This window comes from Dipodomys merriami, unplaced genomic scaffold (genome assembly GCF_024711535.1).
Source record: "Dipodomys merriami isolate MVZ:Mamm:240054 unplaced genomic scaffold, mDipMer1.0.p SCAF_4, whole genome shotgun sequence".
Taxonomy (NCBI): domain Eukaryota; kingdom Metazoa; phylum Chordata; class Mammalia; order Rodentia; family Heteromyidae; genus Dipodomys; species Dipodomys merriami.
Window position 1 is genome coordinate 78358618 of NW_027205603.1, and position 14188 is coordinate 78372805.

Consider the following 14188-nt stretch of genomic DNA (forward strand, 5'->3'; position numbering starts at 1 on the left):
CCCATTCCCCATATTTTGCATTTGATGACATTTACCACTATAAATAATGGTCATTTAGATACTTTTAAAACATCTGCTTCCCATACAAGACTGCTATATTAATAGAATACTGACAAAATTGCATCATCACATTCACAGTGTCTAGCACATGACAGAAAATCAATTTATATGTGTCAAGTAAAGGTATTTTATTTGTTAAATAAAGTACAGATCCAAGATATGCTACCAATGCACATAGAAATTTCAAGAGACAATATTACAGAAATACATGAAATACTAGAAGACAACTTGTCACAGATGAATTAAGTCTAAACAGACAGAAAAGATGTTACAAAATGCAAGGCTTCATAATGCATCCAGACAGAGAAAGCAATATAACAATATAAAAAGATTCGTCACAGTGGTATACTCTACAGTTCTAACACACAAGACACTGAATTAGCATCTAGAAATGTCTTAGAGATAATCATTTGCAAATGACTATCTAAAAGACCAAACAGCCTACTGAACACAGACTTGGAAACAAAATTTCCTAGGTTTGAGTTTTGACTCATTCCATTTACCAGCTGTTTCATTTTGGCCAGGTTACTTAAGTTGCCTCTGTTTCCTTTAAAAGCTAGAGATGATACCAGTTATTTCACTTAGAAATACACTCTATAACCAAGTGAGCTAATGCATGCTAGTTCCTAGAACAGCTCTATATAAATATGCTTCTATCTAAAGCAAAAATATTTCCACCCAGGAATTCTATGACCAGAAAATCTGTCCTATTATAAAAGCCTTCTGCACATTCACAGTCTCCTAAGGTAACATAAAACTCACATGTGCTTCTTGACACAATAGAGATTTTTTTCACCTAAAACTAGAGACTAATAACAATTATTTAATCTTCAAATCTCATAGGTGAGGGTCTCAAGTTAGAAAAAAAAAGTTTAGAGGGGGAAAAACTCTTTATATAGAGCAAATAAGGACAAGGAAAATAAACAACATGAAAAAAAGCAAGAAAAACTTACCAGTTCTAACAATAAACAAATATGTATGCATATTAGCTAGTTCAATGATTCTGTGAATTAAAAGCAATTAAAGTATAAAATGTTTCTGTGTACTACTTGAAATAGACTATATGTGCCTAAAGCAAAATGATACAGTTTAAAAATCAATGAAACTTCAAGGATAAGTCAGAAAAAAATGAAAAATAAGGTGGGAGTCAAAATTTGTACCAAACAAAGCAAAGTAAGAGGAAAATATTAAAAGGTACAAGGAAATACAGTGTATAGAAAGTTACAATGTATTATGAAAACTTAGCCATGTATGGTGTACAGTCAATATATAGGCATGCTCAAAATATTGGAATAGATTGATTACATGAAAAAATATCAACATGTTTCTATATCATAAATTTAGTAAATTTAGTATATTAGAGAAGAGCTTAAAAATATAAGGCATAGGGGCTGGGAAGGTGGCTCAGTGGTAGAGTGCTTGCCTCTCATGCATGAGGCCCTGGGTTTGATTCCTCAGCACCACATAAGAAAAAAGCCGGAAGTGGCACTGTGGCTCAAGTGGTAGAGTGCTAGCCTTAAGCTGAAGAGCTGAGGGACAGTGCCCAGACCCAAAGTTCAAGCCCCACAACCAGCAAAAAAAAAAAAAAAAAAAGATAGAGAGAGAGAGAAAGAGATACTAAGGCATAATGACAATTATATAACATCATAGCCATAGAAAATAAGCCTTTTCTAATTCTTTGAAAAATTAACAAACATTACAGTGATAACATTCAAACTTTAGAAAAACAAATAATCCACAGTAAAAATAAATTTACAAGGGAGAATTATCTAGTTCATTTTCATAAGGTAACATCATCCCTAACAAAAACTTTTAAAGAATCTATGAACTCATTTCACTTACAAAATAAAAACTAGCAAATCAGTTTAGACTGATACACTATGCCTAACTCAGCCTTTTCCAAAAAAAGAGAAAGATTTAATACTAAAACTCTGCTAATATAGGAAAATATGTATAATACATATACATTTGTGAGTGTGTCTGTGTGTGTGTGTGTGTGTGTGTGTGTGTGTGTGTATGTGTCAGTCCTATGGTTTGAACTCAAGGCATGTGCACTGTCCCTGAGCTTTGGTGCTCCAGTCTAGTGCTCCACCACTTGATCCACTAATCCAATTCTGGCTTTGTTGTGTTTAATTCAAGATAAGAATCTCTTAGACCTTCCTGCCAGGGAAGGCTTTGAACCCTAATCCTTAGATCTCAGTGTCCTGAATAGCTAGGACTACAGGTATGAACTACCTGTGCCTTGCTTACTATATTTTAATGGGGGAAAAATCTACTCAATGTCATAATATAATGCAAAATTTACACAGAGAAATTCATTAGACATTGATTTTGAAAGTTTTCTTCAAGTAAATATTGGATAGGACCCTGCTGTCACAATGCTATAGAGACTGCCATGCAATCTGCTACTCTTGCAGTAACATTATTTTGAACATTAAGAGAAATTCATTAAAAAAGAAAGAGAGAGAAATAAAATGGCAGGAAATACTAGTATAAATTAATGGCATTTGAAACTATTGTTAATAGTCTGGTTTATTATCTGCAAGGTTATTAAAAATATGAAAGAAATGAGAACTAATGACAAATAGTAAAATAATCATGTCAAATATGTAACAAGTGATGTTTTAGAATATATTTTCACAATTGTGTCTATAAAATATAATAAGAAACAAACTTAACAAGAAAAAATTAGTATCTCCATGAGGAAAATATTTACTTTTAAAGGAGACTATTAAAAAAGAAGTTAAGTAATATCGTATGTTCTTGGACTATTAAAAAAAGGAGTTAAGTAATATTGTGTTCAACCACATCAATAATTTAGAGGGTTGTTTTTTAGTAGGTTGTTTCTTTTGCTTTTATTTGGTGGCTCTCATATGCCAGACTCTCTTAACACTTGAAAGCATTACATCATTTATTCCTTCAAAACAATCCCTTGAGGTAGTTCAATAATTAATTCCATTGTTAAGATGAGGAAACACTTTATTTTTCCAAGTACACACAAAACAGTCACCAAGATAGATCATATTCACACCCATAAAACAAATCTCATCAACTTTGAAAGAATTAGAATTATACAAACTACATTCTTTAACCATGCAAAATTAAAATTAAAATAAATAATGGGAAGCAGTCTGGAAACCCTCAGATCTGTCAAAATCCCACAGTATACTTCTAAACATCCTATGGTCAAAGTAAGAGGCAAAAGAAATTAATGCTTTTAAAATGAGTGAATTTATTACAATGTATGTCATTCCACTAGCCAGTGCTTAGAGGAAAACATTCAATGATATATTAAAACACAAAAAGTATCTCAAATATAAAACATAAACCTAGACATTGAAAAACAAAGCCCAAAGAAAGCAAATATATATGTATGTATATATATATATATATATATATATATATATATATATATATGGACAGAAATCAAACTCATGAAACAAATAGAAAAAAATACATAAATCCAGAAGTTAAATCTTGGTAAACATCAATAAATAGTTAAACTCCTAGCAAGAATGGTCAATAAATAGAGAAGACACAATATTGATATAAAAAATGAGAGAGGTTGCATCACTACAGATCCTAGACAGTAAAGAATAGTAAGATATTGTGAACAATACTGTACACATAATTCAACAACTTAGATGAAATGAATGAATTTACACATGCTATCAAAGCTCCCTGAAGAAGAATTAAATAACCCAAATACTCTTGTGCCTAATTATTTTTGTACTGGTATTTTTGTGTACTGGTACTAGGGCTTGATTTCAGGCCCTGGGCAGTGGACCTTAGCATTTTTGCTCTAGGCTGATACTCTTATCACTTGAGCTACAATTCACTTCTGGAGATAAGAGATAAGAGTCTCACAGACTCTCTCACCTAAGTTGGCTTTGAACTGTGATTCTCAGATCTGAGCCTCCTGATTAGCTAGGATTACAGGTTCTCCTGAACCAATTTTTTAAAAATAAACTTGTAGTTTAAAATTTTTCCTTATGAAATGGAAAAAAATCATATTAAATGAAGTAAGTTAGACCCAAAGAAACATAGGCTGTATGATTTCCCTCGTTTGTAATAATTAGTATAAGCCTAGGTTAGCCCTAACAGAGAATCATAATAGCTCAAGAGCTATGTACATATCACCATATAAAATGATGCTAATTGAAATGAACTCCAAGACATGGAAACAACAGGTGTTTATTTTTTAGTTGTCAGCCTTGAGGTCACCAAGGTACTGTATCTAGTTCTTTCTTCTTGTTTTATTTCATTCTTTTTTTTTTCCATTGGTTTATCTCTGGCAATTTCTGTCTTTGATTCTGGTAACCTCCATCTTGTATATATGCATCCATCTGATTGGAGGAAGGGAAGGGAAATAACAAAATGCTGAAGGAGTACAAAGGATGACCCATTGCAACAATGATACAGGACACTACGTCGAAAATGAACTTTACAACTTTGTGAGGGGGGAAGGAGTGGAGGAAGGAAGGGATAGTGAGAAAACAGCAATGGAGAGGGTAACAGTGTTCAACGAGAAATGCAACCCCTTTATACAGCATCTTTACTATAAAATTAAATTTAAAAATAATTCTTTACAGACCCATTGTGACCATGTCGCTTAGGGTCCTTCAGCCTGCCATGCAGCCAGGACCTTCACACTCATGATTCTAACCCCTTTTGCCCATGTCTACACCCACATGTGATGCCCTGCATGTGGACAAATTGATACTGTTGTAAAGTGCCAACTTTAGTACATGGATTTGACCTTCATATTTGGAAAAAGAAAAGACAACCAAAACACTGACAGAACCCAGTCATATGAGCACTGTAAATGGCACAACAACTTCGGCAAAAACGCAAACTTACAAAAGAAATTGCAAGAGAACTAGGTTGACAGCACTTCCCTGAAGAAGAAGAAACACATTATGCAGATGGCAAGAGGAGATGGAAAGCCCAATGCAGTGCTTAGTGGAAATGGTATTTTGGAGAAATGTAATGATGATCTGAAAAGTAAGGGCTAATGCTGCAGTCCTGGTGGTACAGCAATCACCTGCTCAATTACAACACCGATGTGGGCAACAAGTAGAACTGGCTGCAGTCACAGCCATCTTCTGCATACACTGCATCAGAGTAATGGAATGGAATCTGGTCTGCCTGATTTATAGGAAGTCCTTAGAGATTTTAAGTTAGATGAGGAAAATTATAAACTTATAGAAATGATTATAAAATTGTAGAGCAGAAGAAATAATGTAGCAAAAAAAAAAAAAAAACTACCCTGTAGTAAATAGTTTGTGGTGTTGAAAGAAACAACATTCATGTAAAAGATTTGGAACCTTCTAGATTTATTTGGGTATGGTTCATAAGTTTAACTGAAAAGCAAAAGGACCACTAACCATGAAAGATCAGCTCTTTCTAGAAGCACAGGGTCTCATTCTACTTGCTCTGTATCATACAGCTTTCATTTACTGCTTCTTAAGACTCAAGAACCCTTACTGTTCACATGGAAACTAGTAAATAAATATTTCTTCAAAGGAAAGTTCAAGTTCAGATGGTTAACTGGTAAATTCTACCAATTTCATACAAATATTCTAGAAATTAGAAGAGGAGGAGTACCCTTTCCAGTTCATTTTCAAAGGTCAACATTATCCTAATTACCAAAACCAGAAACTGAATTAAACTGGAAATAAGGAAAAATGTAGAATAATGTTTATCGATATGTTTGTGACATTTTTCAACAAAAACTGGCAAGTTAATCTAGCACCATATAATATGTAACATGACCAAATAAGATTTATCTCTGAATGCCAGGCTACTTTGACATTTGAAAAATCAGTCAGTATAACTCACCATAGCTGCAGATTAAATAAGAAACAAGTATATGATAATTTTTACAAATGTAGAAAAAGGGCAGAGAAAAAAATCTATAATCTCTTTCTCTTTGTGATTTCAACCAAAAAATTTTTTGAACAAAATACAAAAAAATTACATGCTAGAGGAGTCTAAAAAGAAAACAATTCAAACAGCATTCTGGAAAGGGTATAAGTTCAGTGACCAAAAAAAAAAAAAAAAAAAAAAAGGCTGTTAGAAGCTACTTGTGGAAAAAAGAAGCTTACTATAAAGAAATATGACAGAGGAAGTGGTGCTGTGGCTCAAGTGGTAGAGCACTCGCCTTGAGCTGAAGAGCTGAGGGACAGCACCAAGGCCCAGAGTTCAAGCCCCAGGACCAAAAAAAAGAAAAAAAAAAAAAAAGAAAAAAAAGAAATATGACAGAATTTTAAAATGTGATAAAATTGTTCTGTATACTGATTACAATAATTATTATATAACTTTTATCAAAAATCATAGGTTTTACAACAAAACAGATAACTTTTACTGTATATAAAATTATCTCAATAAATCCAAATATTTTCTTGTTCTCAAATAGTTGTACAAAGGATTTCAGTTCAACTTGTGTGTGCAGTGTATCTGGAGTGGTCACTCCCCTCTCCCAATTTATCCCATCCCAGTCATTTCCTTAATGTTCCTGATTTTTTAAAAAAAACTTGAAGTTTTTAAATTTTTAAAAAGGGCTTTATAAAGCCATGCATCAGTGACTCACGTCTGTAATCCTAGTTACTCAGGAGGCTGAAATCTGAGGATTGCAATTGAAAGCCAGCCAAGGTAGGAATCTCCTTGAGAATCTTATCTCCAATTAACCACCAAAAAGTTAGAAGTAGGGTGGTGGCTCAAGTGATAGAGCTGCTAGCCTTTAGCAAAAAAGCTAAGGGACAATTCCCAAGCCTTGAGTTCAAGGTTTTATATATGAAACAGAGATAAAACTCTAAGTTTTCTATAAATTTATAGATTACAGAGAGCCTAGAAAGTATTTTTTAGTATTTCTGTTATTTTAGTTTTTGTCACAAGTATTTTTAGAATTTTTGTTGGCAATTTTCTGATTTCATATTTAGCTAATAGAAAATAGAGGATGGAAGGAAATTATCAAGTAAATAATATAAGCAAATAATGAAGAAGCATAGCAAAATACCCCAAATGTACACAATGGATCCAGATAGAAGATAGATAAGTATGGAGGTAAGTAGAAGAATAGATGGATAGATAGACAGACAGACAGACCAAAAAACATAACTTTATAAAATTTCAGAAACCCACCATTAAATGTAAGTTTCTACAAGCTTTCAGAGAGGAAATTTAAAATATCATATAAACAGGTAATAAATAAAATAAATAAATAAATAAATAAATAAATAAATAAATAAATGCAGAGATACCTGCATGTAAGAACTGTAGTATAGCTGATAAAGATATCTGGTAAGGACCACTTCAATTTGGAATAATATGTCGCAGGACCCTAAGCAAAATGCCTCCAAAAAGACAGAAAAGGAAGCTGGTAATTTATCTGATGTTCTTGGCCTTTTTTTTTTTTTTTTGAGGAATTTTACAATTGAGGCTTAGTTACTAATGGATAAAAAAGAAAAATAAACAAATAAAAAAGATTAAGCAGTAACTACAGGAAAAGCAAAGAGTTTCACAAGAAAGAAATTGTAATTATAATATGTTGTCAACTGTAACTTATATTAGCATTGTCAAACATTGTAAACAGTACTTATTTAAATGGAAATTTTAATAGAAATAAGTTTGGTTATGGTATCTGCCAGAGAAGGAAATAAATGGATAATGTGGAAATTTGAAAAAGCAAGTAGTACTGTAAGCTGCATTAGGGGATATTTGTCCACTGAGGGGCATCTACACTGATTCCATATTTGGCTATGGTGAGTGATATAAGGAAAATAGTTGTGTTGATATCTTTACTATATCTGATTTTTGTTTTATTGGATAAATGTCCAGGAATGGGATTGCTAGGTCATAGGGTATTTCTTTGTTTAGTTTTTTGAAGAACCTCTATACTGCTTTCCAGAGTGATTGAACAAGCATGCATTCCTTCTAACAGTATAGGACTTCCCTTTTAGCCATATCCTTGCCAGCATTTGTTGTTTGTTTTCTTGATAGGGACTTTCTAACTAGGGTGAAGTGGAATGTAATTGTTGTTTTGATTTGCATTTCCTTTAGATGTTGTCCATTCCTTCATGTATCTACTGGCCATTTTTACTTCTTCTTCTGAGAAGATTCTCCTTAAGTAATTGGGCCATTTATTAATTAGGTTGTTGTTTCTTTGAGAGCTTAATTTTTAGAGATTTAATTTTTTGAGCTCTAAGTCTATTCTGGTTGTTAGCCCTTTGCCTGATGTATAAGCTGGTAAAAAAAAAATCTTCCTTATTCTGTGGTCTTTCTATTTAACTTTTCAAAATACCCAAAAAATTTTTTCATGAGATAGAAAAAGCAATGCAAAAATTCATATGGATTAACAAAAGACCCTAAGTAACAAAAGAAATCCTTAGCAGGCACAACAATGTTAGAGTAATTAAAAATACCAAACTTCAAATACTATTATTACAAGGCCATAATAATGAAAACAGCTTGACATTGGCACAAAAATAGACATGAGGACCAATGGAACATAATAGAAGACCCAGAAGTGAACCCACAGATCTATAGCTATCTAATACTTCATAAGAGAGCCAAAAACATAGGATAGAAGATAGCTTCTTCAACAAATGCACTGGAAAAACTGGATATCCACATGCAGAAAACTGAAACTAGATCCACCTTGCATCATCAATTCAAAATGGATCAAAGACCTAAATGTAAGACCAGAAACCACGAACCTATTATGGGAAGGAGTAAAGGAAACAATAAGGCTTGTGGGAACAGGTCAAAATTTTCTAAGTAAAATTCCAGAAACATCACAAAATTTTTTAGAAGACTTGATAAATGGGATTGTATCAAACTTAAAATTTCTACATAATAAATGTCATCATAAATTTTTGAAGAAAGATTTTCCTAAATATATTCTTGACCATGCAACTCTTAAAGAGATAGATAGATAGATAGATAGATAGATAGATAGATAGATAGATAGATAGATAGATAGATAGATAGATAGATAGATTAGATAAGTAGTTAGGTTGATTGATTTTTGTATATATTTTTATTGTAAAAATACTGTACATAAGGGTTACAGTTACATGAGTAAGGTAATGAGTACATTTCCTATCGAGTGTTGTTACCTCCTCCTTTGTTTTCCTTTACCATCCCTTCCCTCTCCACTTCCCCAACTCCTCCCTACCTCCCCCCAACAAGTTATAAAGTTCATTTTCAACATAGTGTCTTGTACATCTCATGGTTACAATGAATGAACCTGTATTTAAGCATTTTGTTTTTTTCCCTTCCCCTCCCCAAATTAGAAAAATGTATATACAAGATGCAGGGCACTGGAATCAAATACAGTGAAAATAGGGGTTATAACACGGGGGAAGAACATACAAAAGAAACAAAAAAAATCACATATTACACTATAAGTATGTTAAAAATAATAGTAAGAAAGAAAAAAACACACGTCCCTGTCTTGGGGTTCATTTCACTGAACATTATCTTATATGGTCATATGTACATACCTTTGATCTTTTCTGCTTGTCCTAGGCATATACTAGTTATTGCAAATAAGGGAAACCATGGGACCTATGTTTCTTTGGGCCTGGCTTACTTCACTTGATTGATTGATTTAAAAAAAATGAATATTGAATTCTACAATTAGTCAATTAAAACTTTCCCACAGTTGGAGCTGTGGGGTGTGTGTGTGTGTGTGTGTGTGTGTGTGTGTGTGTGTGTGTGTGTGTGTGTGTGTGTGTGTGCGCGTGTGTGCGTGCGTGCATGCGTGTGTGTGTGTGTGTGTGTGTGTGTGTGTGTGTGCCAGTCCTGGGACTTAAACTCAGGGCCTGAGTAATGTGCTTGAGCTTCTTTTGCACAAGTATGTCACTCTACCACTTGAGCAATAGCTACACCTCCACCTTTTTTTAGTAGTATATTGGAGAAAAATATCTCATGGACTTTCTTGTCCAGGCTGGCATTAAACTCAAATCCTCAAATCCCAACTTCCTGAGTGACTACAATTACAGTCCTGAGCCACTGACACCTGACTTGTAATCTGTTTTTAAATTTTATCTCTCATTACCTTCTGTGTTCCAGATAAATTACACTACTTATGATTTCCTGAACATGTCCTGAAGTTTCCTGTCTTTATGCCTTTGGTCAACCAAGTTTGAAAATCCATCCATGTCTAACACAAATACATATCTTTTTGTCTCCAAGGCAATGTGCTTTAGTGAGACACAAACATGAAAAGTGAATTCAAGGCTTTCCCAACTCTCTCTCTCTCCATCCTCTACTACACCCATCTCACAAAAAAGAAATCAATTTGCTGGGTGCCGGTGGCTCATGACTGTAATCCTAGCTACTGAGGAGGCTGAGATCTGAGGATCACAGTTCAAAGCCAGCCCAGACAGAAAAGTACGTGAGACTCTTATCTCCAATTAACCACTAGAAAACCAGAAGTGGCACTGTGGCTCAAGCAGTAGAGTGCTCACCTTGAGCTGAAGAGCGCAGAGATGGCGCCCAAGCCCAGAGTTCAAGCCCCACAACCAACAAAAAAAGAAAAGAAAAGAAATCAATTTTACCCTGCTCTCTGCTTCTGTACTACTTTGCTTATGTTCATTTATAGGAATCATTACATTCTGCCTTATACATTACTAGCTTTTTTTATTTCATTTTTCCACTCAGTTATAAAATCCTTGAGGACATCTTTGATCCATGAAATAGTCATGAAAAGAATCAGACATTATGAATGTTCATATTGTCAATACAACAAGATCTGTGGACATGCCTCTCCTAAAATCTAAATTCCTTGCTGTGAAAATTCAGAAATTGGATGGCAGAGACTGTGGAAGTATTTTCAGGCTCCAAGATATAATGTGGGAATGGGAATTCTGTCAAAAACTGCCTGTGAATTTTTCTGTTCTTTCTCTAGAGACATTAATCAGAACTTTGCCTGTACTCTAATATTACTTGGCCTCCAGACTGACTCCTGGTTAAACTGATGTCCAGTCCATGTGAATGTGCCCTTGCTATTCTTATGACTTCTAGTCCTGGAACAGAAATGGTTTCTCTCTCACAAGCCATGATAGGTCGCAGGGAATTGTAAGTGGTGAATAGCTACTTAACTTCCACTGACCCTCAGAAAGAACAATGCTGTTGAACCTGTGCTGGAAGTGTTGCCTGCATATAAGCTCAAAAGACAATTCTCCAGATCAAGAAGCTTCTTTAAAAATAATTGATCAGCTGGGAAGGTGGTTCAGTGGTAGAGCACTTGCCTTGCATGCTTGAGGCCCTGGGTTTGATTCCTCAGCACCACATAAGAAAAAAGCCGGAAGTGGCGCTGTGGCTCAAGTGGTAGAGCACTAGCCTTGAGCTGAAGAGCTGAGGGACAGCGCCCAGGCCCAGAGTTCAGGCCCCACGACCAGACCCCCCCCCAAAATAATAATAATAATAATAATTGATCAAAAAATCCATTTCCTTATAACAAAGTCCTTAGCTAATTGTATAAATTAACTGATTTTTCATATGTCTCTGTGTGTTAGCTTGAAATGTTTCTTCCCTACTATTTAAGTTAGTCACTGTATTTTTATTGTCATCAATTTTTTAATTTTTTAAATAGAGCAATAGGAGAATATCTCCAAATGACATAGCATGACCCATTATATGCTTACATTTTTTTTACCTCTCATCATTGCTTCTTCTCTTCCACTTGTTTTTTTTAAAGGCAAAAAGTCAAGGGATCTGTCAGAAAAGCAAGCAGGTGTGATTGAAATTAGTCATATAAATGCACACCACACACAGCTGGTCTGCCTAATGTACAACAGAATTACCTTGTGCTCTACCAACTCCCCAAGGTCCCAGAAAAGGTACCTACGAAGGAAGTTTAGAAAAATAAAAAAGCAACAAAATAATTAAGGCACGTTAATTTATGAGGGACAGTGTGAGAGGTATGTGGCTGGATAAACAATAACTAAAGACCCAGGAAGGCCTGAGAGATTACACAGAATGGAATGACTGAGAAGATGAGAAAGGACAGGGTTGTCCTGAGGATGGGAACAACATGGTCACTCATCTCACTTGGTCCATTTTTTAATAGAGAAGTTCCCATGCTTTACATGACAATTCTCTATTTAAGAAGTAATCTCCAGTATTTTTAAAATCTTTTCTAATGGTGGGAAAGATGATGTAACAGCAATGAAAACTTTGTTACCTTTACAAAATAAGAGAGACTAAACATTTTCTAGGTAGGAGTACTGGCTGGTTAATAATTGGGATATAAGTCAATGGACAGTCTACTGAAACAGAAAAAGTGGCCATGAGGCTTTGGTGTCATACCTGGAATAAGGGGAAGAGAAGAGAATAAGAAGTGAAGGAGGAGATAAATGGACCAAAGTCCTGACAGTCTCTAACCTTGCAGTGCCTCCATCTTGGTTGGCTGCCAAGCCCAGCCATTCAGTAAGTGTTTCTAATAAGATCTCGCAGAGACCTCAACTGCCATGCAATTTGTTTCCAACCGGAAAGGATCACCAGCTGCTCTGCAGGCCTTTAGACTCTTAGTGCCATGGAAGTTAGAAGTGACCTATAGAAATAGATGGGTGATGGCTAAAAGAACCAATGTAGCCTCTACTTCCTACTAAAAGAATCGTACCCTCCAGTTTTGTCTTACCTCATCTTACATGGCATAGGGACAAGTGACAAAACAAGCGACACCTCTAAATTTCAAGAATGGGCCAAGTATGCCTGTCTGGTGCATGTCTGTAAGTACAACTACGAGGGGGGTTAAAGGCAGGGGACCAAGGCTCACTCAGCCAAACATGTAAGACTCTTTACCTAAAGGGAGAAATACCTAAAGCAAAAGATGAACATGGCTCAGGTAGCAGAGTGCTTTCCTACTAAGCTCAAAGCCCTGAGTTCAAAAAAGTCCAGCTGACCACTTGCCTTTCTCTGCAGTAGTAGTTGAGGATGTCACAGTGGATGTGACACACACACACACACCCCAATCTCAAGGCTCCCAGGCAGGAGAAGCAGGGAGACCTTGAGAGCGACTCAGTCATTAAGTGCTAGAAGAGACAAGCGAAGCATACCAGGTCTGTAAAAGACCAGCCTCAATTACAGCATGGAGGATTTTAGATACGATGACATGACCTGTTCGTCAGCAGCTGTCTCACTTCAATTCACAGTTGCTGAAATGGGGGGGGGGGATGAAGGGGAGTGAGGAGAGAAGGAAGCAATGATAGCAGATGAGACAATGAGCATGCTTCTGTTATACTTGCCAAGTTTTATAATAAAAAGAACCACCCCTATTTTCCTAGAGAGCTGCTCTTCTGTCCCATTCCAACCCATATGTGTTAATTAACCCTATACCTTACCTTTCTTATTTCTACAGATAAGCCTGGGGTTAGCCCACGAACTTCTTTTCCACAGTTTTAGAAAAGAAGGGTTTAAAGAAAGGGACATCGTTCTGAGCTGATAAGGTCATCAAATGAAAGGTTGTGGTAGGACCATTCTCCCTCATATAGATGAATCTGGACTGGGTTGTGACAATGCAGAGAACCAATAAGGTTAGAGAACAGATCCTGTAGGCCCTCAAGGCCTTGGGCCTAATGAATTGTGAAGCCTAGCGGCACATTTCTCATGGTTACCAAGGAACGTACGGCAACATCCTTCCAACAAATGCCAGAACTCATTCAAACTTGGCTTTCCTTGCTCATTATCAGGAGTCCTGAGTAGAAGCTCCCATTAGCAAGTTACTTCTTGATACTTTATCTTTATCTTGAAGTTACATCTTTCTTTCCAAAAGTTAGCCCAAGCTCTGTGTTGCCCATTTCTCTTTGTTGTGTCTTAGTGCTATTCATTCTTAGACAGTACTCTGGCTCTCCTCTAGCTATGTGTCAAGTTCTTCTCCACCTATGTTTCCCAAAAGTTAGCTCCCATTGCATATCTTTACTTTTACTTGTATTTTTATTTGCATATATTGATTTACAAAGTTTTCATTTCTATACATGCATATATGTACTTTGATCATATTCAATCCCTCTATTGCTCTTCCTTTATCACTTCTGCCTTAATACAATTAATGAGCTGGGTGCTGGTAGCTCATGCCTATTATCCTACCTACTAAGGAGGCTGACATCTGATGATCACA